We start from the raw sequence: 6,207 nt of genomic DNA on the forward strand, positions 1-6,207 counted from the left end.
ATTCCCCTCGCTGAATAACTCCTCATGTGTGAATGTCGATGCAAAATATTCATTTAGTTTGTTAGCTACCCGAGCAGGGTCATCAACAGTTGACCCATCGATCTCAAGTGGACCAATCTGATTCATCCCCTTCCTTCTAGAGTTTACATAAGTAAAGAACTCTTTGCTGTTTTTCTTCGCATCCCTTGCCAAGGATCTCTCGTAATCTGCCTTCGCCTGCCTAACCTCCTTTGTAACTTGGTTACAGATCAACTTGTATCTATCATAGGCGTCCGTGTCACGTGTTAATTTGTATGTATCCCATGCATTTTTCTTCTCTGCCATATGCCTCATTAGTTCATCTGACAACCATTTAGGCCTAAACCTTGAACAATATTTCTTAGTTGGTATGTAAAGCCTAGTAGCTTCCACGATAAGTTCTTTGAATGCTTCCCATTTTGAATTTGCTGTTGGCAATATCATCAGTTGATCCCACTGTATAGAATTTAAATACTGTCTCAGTCCATTGTAGTCGCCTTTACGAAAGCAATACCCCTTCCCTTTACCCCTAATGGTAGTTACCTCTTTGAGTAACTCCCACTTCAGCACCCTGTGATCACTGCCACCAAGTGGTTCATTTATCTGCAGATTCTTAATGCATGAAGAATCACTACTGATAATCAAATCAAGAGTATTACTCCCTCTAGTTGCCTCCCGAACATGCTGATGTAGAAAACAATCATCCAATAAATCCACAAAAGCCTTGCTACTGTGTGAGTGACCAGCCCCCAAATTCCAGTCAATATCTGGGAAATTAAAATCCCCCATTATAAGACTCTCTGATTTACTGGCCCACTCTATTTCTCCGAACAGTTTCTTATTATACTCATCAGAGTCATTAGGCCTATAGCACACTCCTACTCTCAATTTTGATCTCCCAATGCTTATGTCACACCAAACTGACTCGACACTGCACTGTCCAGCGATGTCGACTGGCTTCACTTCCTTGGATTTTATGTGTTTTTTAACTAATAGCATAACCCCTCCTCCCTTCCTATCCTGTCTATCCTTTCTGTAGACATTGTACTCCCCAAATTCCAGTTCTGCATTTCTTATATCTGTGTGACACCACGTCTCTGAAATCCCCACAATATCTGCCTTTGATGTTTTGAGCAATACCTCAAATTCATCAAATTTATTTACTAAACTCCTAGCATTGGTGTACACACAAGTATACATGCACCTGTTCTTTTTCTTAGCTACCCTAACACAACCCATGTGTTTACTTGTACCCCAATGATTCCCAGCAGTCTCTGAAATATCCTGCATCTTATTTTCCAGGCTGCGGCTCATTCCAATAGAAGCAGTGCAAGAATCACTTTCACCTCTGCCAGTGGCTACTGTTAATCTATTAGTCCTTGTATCCCCCCAATCTAGCAGTTTTCCGACCCACCTAACATTGCCTCGATAGCATCAGCAAACATTCTTGCACCCTTTCTATTTAAGTGTATCCCATCCCTGTAGAAGCAGTCTCTCCTGTTAACAAGTACAGACCAGGCTGAAAAAAATTCTACCCCTTGAGCCCTGCACAATCTTTCCAGGGCCGAATTGATTGACAGGGCTCTCATCATATACTCCCTCCTATCGTGTCTGGGCAGAATTGCAGACACTTTCAATTTCAACCCTAATTCACGGCTTTTTTTCATCAGTGACCTGTACTTGTCAAGTAATTCCGCCGGTCTCCTACTCTTAATGTCATTAGTGCCAACGTGTACAACTATATCACCTTTTGTGCCCTTAAAAGATGATATCCGCTCTACAACGTCATCAACTTTTGCCCCTGGCAGACATACCCTGGTCCTATTCCACCTATCCTTTTTACAAAGCATGTTTCCCGTTTCCCTGACAATAGAGTCACGTTGTGACTCTATTGTTTTGTGAACGTTGTAGCTTGTTAAACCAGTGCCAAACAATAAGTCTAATGAATGAATAGTTCTAGTGATACTAGAATCCAGTATGTTATAAAGATGTTTTTGCCAATACAATATTATAATCCTAAACAGATTCATGCTGTTGTTATGAATGGAAACCTGGAAGCAATATATATTTCTTCCTTATATATCGATCTGACTAATATATATATATATATATATATATATATACTTTACTTTTACACAAATAACTAGGAGTGCAAGTCTGTACACATGTTTTCTTTTGTTATAATAAATGTTGTTATGTGTTACATCATGTCTCATTCTCTCTGCCCATATTCTCATACACCAGTAGAAACAAGTACGAGCCAGTAAAGGTTAGAGCGGGGATTGGGTCGACGCTCTGTGATCGCCCAATTTTAAAAAAATCACAACGCACCCCAATGCTGCAGCAATCAACTGTTAGAACAGCCCTTGGTTTGCCGAGAGCATGGGATTTTGTCCTAGCCTGACGATCATCTCAGTCAGAACAATTATTATCATAGGAAAAGTAACACAGCCATAAGTCAAGGGGAATAAACAAGAGAGAACCCCTAACACTAGTGTCCCCTAAAACATTTTAATGATGCTGTTCTACTTGTTTTTCACACAGTGCTATTTTTCTGAATGAAATATACATATACATAGTTGAAATTAAATAATATATATTTTTTTTAAATATAGCATGACAATTAGCACTGTCTTAATAAATAGCAATATGCATATAATTTACATCAAACATTACCGAAGTGTGAGGAAGTCTTAATAAAGTCAGTGTGAACTGACCTTACAGTTGATTCCAGTTATTTGGGACACATCAGGACTAGTGCATTTTGGCCCAATTAAGCGGTTGCCCCAGTTATCTGAAGTTTCACGTAAATAGTTAAAAATACAATGGACCACCGCAAAAATTGGTTCACTGCACAATCAAATCACGTTACGATGGACTCACCATAGTAAAGTACCGTTCACTATACGATGTGTACTAAGTGCTGGTCATTGTGATCACGTTTGTGAATTGAATTTTAATTCTATTAAACAGCGATTCTAATTAGCGAAAATAGGAGGAATATTATCCACAGGCTATAAAAGTAAAGATATATTAAGCACAGATTTACCCTTTATTACCTTACCAATTAAATGATACGTGAAAATCAGAAGAATATACATGATAATCAGGATAATTAATAAGTACTGTAATATGTACATACTAACTAGTTGACATTTCTGTTCATTGACATTTGTAGGTGAGGGTTAAAATTTAAAACAGTAAAAAGATAAGCAATCGATAACAAAGAACACGACACACACAAATTGCAAGTAACACGATATGCACAAGTGAGAACGGAGTAACAAGTTACAAAGTTTTTAAAATAGGAATGAAGAGAAGATTCTGAAAATTAATTTTTTTATATGATTGAAGATTTCATGGAAGTGTAAACACATTTCACCACAGAATTCCAGCTGTCGGTATTATCTCAAATTCAATAAGATCCAGTTTACTATCCGTTTGTGATAGACTGCACTAACAGAAAAGCCCAATAAACAGGTGACTGCTAATTGTTTTTATTGTTTTATGGTTGTGACCTCCATAAATCCAACCGAACCACGTGGTATGGTCAGAGACAATCATAGGGTAATCTCCAGTTCTCCGGTCTCCAGCCCCGATTAAACGGCACGTTGTCCCAATTAAGCGAAGTAAACTCTGGCTATTTTCTTGATTGGGTTCTGTTTTTTAAGATTTGCCCCAGATAAATGGCTGCCCTGATTAACCAGGGGCCCAAATAACCGGAATCCACTGTAATATCACATAATATTATTTTCATGCCTAAAATAATTATGGTAAATAGAACCATTTCATAATTATTCAAACTGATAAAACAGAGGAAATATTTTACTTTTCTTCCCATTCAAAATTACTATGCATAAATACCCAAGAAATAATACTCAAAGCAATAAATAAATTTTTATTGGAGCACTGAAACAGTAACATTACAAGTACTGCAACATTCCCTACATAGCCAATGATCACCCAAAAAAGATTGCCTTGATGACAAAGATGAATGCCGTGTGTGTGTGTGTGTGTGTGTGTGTGTGTGTGTGTGTGTGTGTGTGTGTGTGTGTGTGTGTGTGTGTGTGTGTGTGTGTGTGCGCGCGCGCATGACATTAAATATTGGATTGTTTGTTTGAGGATTGTTTTGGCGCATGGCCATAGTGCACCATTAAATATTGGACATTTTATATTTATACTATTATATAAAAGCTCACTTAAAATGAAGAAAACAAGAAAAATTTCTAATGCAAGCAAGATCGTATCAATCTTAATGGACTTTTTTTAACAATGAGGTGGAGTTGGTCAGTCTCAGTGATTATGGTTTTACATCTTTGAAACTCTAGTATGTTCATCCATCAAACAATGAGTACAAAAACTAGCTGTGAACTTTATTCCCTCCCCCTGATTGAAGAGGACTTTAGAAATTCCTCCAGTCGTTGGCAAGAATCAACTCAGACCTTTTAAAACATGCAATTTATGTCACTGTATCTTGCCTACATATGCCTCCATAGCCGAGTTATCAGGAGCAGGGTGCAGTAGCACACACTCTTTGAGTAGACTGGGGTTCAAGCCCCCTGAACTACTAAAAAATGTTTGATCTACCAATCTGCACTGGACAACAGTGGCAGATTATGGTCCATTTCCCTCAACATGAATCACTGAGGAGGCTTCTATCATGCAGTGGATTGATAATGGCAGTAGTTTACCTTTATCTTGCCACCTAAACTGCTAGGGAATACATTGGAATGTGCACTATTAAAGATACAATATACTGACTTCCCCCCCCCCCCAAGTCTTAGAAGTACTGGCATTTAATACACATCACCACCCCTCACAGATGGTGCTTGGATGCAGCAGCTTCCAGGCTTCTATGTTAGCACAGCCACAGCTACTGATCCTTCAAAACCAACCAATTCTTGGCTATCAGTACAGTATTCCAATATCCTCCCTAGTAGCTTAGTTGACATGATGCAGTTTGTACCAGAAGCCACTTGTTTCAAAATGTCTGAGTTCAATACTTGCCCATGACTGGAGAAGGATGTAAGGTTCACTGTTAGTTTTTGCACCCATCCTTTTCAGTGCTGCTAAGAAAAATTGGTACTGTTCTTTAAAACATGTAATCAAAAGCAATTAAGGTCTAATACTCCGTAGCCGAGTGGGCAGGAGCGGGAGTGCAGTAGCACACGCTCTTTGAGTAGACCGGGGTTCAAGCCCCTGACTGCTGAATACGGTCAATCTGCCAACCCGCACTGGACCAGCGTGGCAGATTATGGTCCATTTCCCTCAGCATGAATTGTTGAGGAGGCTTCCACCCTGCAGTGGGTTGATAATGGCTGCACTTTACTTTTTTACTTTTTTATTTTCAACTCCTCCACTTCATGCCAATGTTATAACAATTATTTTCTGAACATAAATGGATAAAAGTGTCTACACTGGAAGCAATTCTGTATGTAGCAGCTGAATACAAATTAAACTGCTTGGAATTTTATAATTTTGATATGTTCAATACAAAACAAGATCTAGCGAAAAACATTATAAATAGGATTATATGATTTTTTAATATAACAGGCAAAATCAGTATGTAGGTCACACAGTAGGAGGGAGGGAGGGAAGGAGAGAGAGAGAGACAGAGAGAGAGAAAAAAAAAAACACACTTAAGAAGGAAACTGACCCAAAAATAACATTTATTTTTCACCATAATCTCAAAAATATTTAGACACTTATCCCATAGCTTTATCAAATTCTGAATGTCTGCTGCTTAAAAGTTTCCTGAGTTACTGTCAAACCAGTAAGGCACATGATTTTCAATTTCTGCATTGCCAGACATAGAATTGTGGGTCCACCAGTTTCAATTTGGATCCAAATCTGAACTGGAGGCATCCTGGTTCACTTACAGAGTTTAAGGTTGTGCCATCAACATGGAGATATACAGTGAATGCTGCTGCTGGCATGTCAAACAGCATCCAAGTGATGTGCTTGTGATGCATATATGCAGTCATTCTTAAGCAGTCAATACACACATGCTATAAAAGTAAAGACACAAAATTAGCAACTGCTGAATATTGGCACACTGACCGAACCCTGATCTATGCTTGGTTTTTGTTTATCCTCAACCATGTGCTGCAAAATACTTGGTGCACAGTTTTATTTTTGATCTGATCAATGGCCTGACCACTGCCTTATACAAAGGGATAATCACCTACT

This window comes from Mastigoproctus giganteus, chromosome 1, assembly GCF_048544385.1.
Source record: "Mastigoproctus giganteus isolate SK-2022 chromosome 1, ASM4854438v1, whole genome shotgun sequence".
NCBI classification, from domain to species: Eukaryota; Metazoa; Arthropoda; class Arachnida; order Uropygi; family Thelyphonidae; genus Mastigoproctus; species Mastigoproctus giganteus.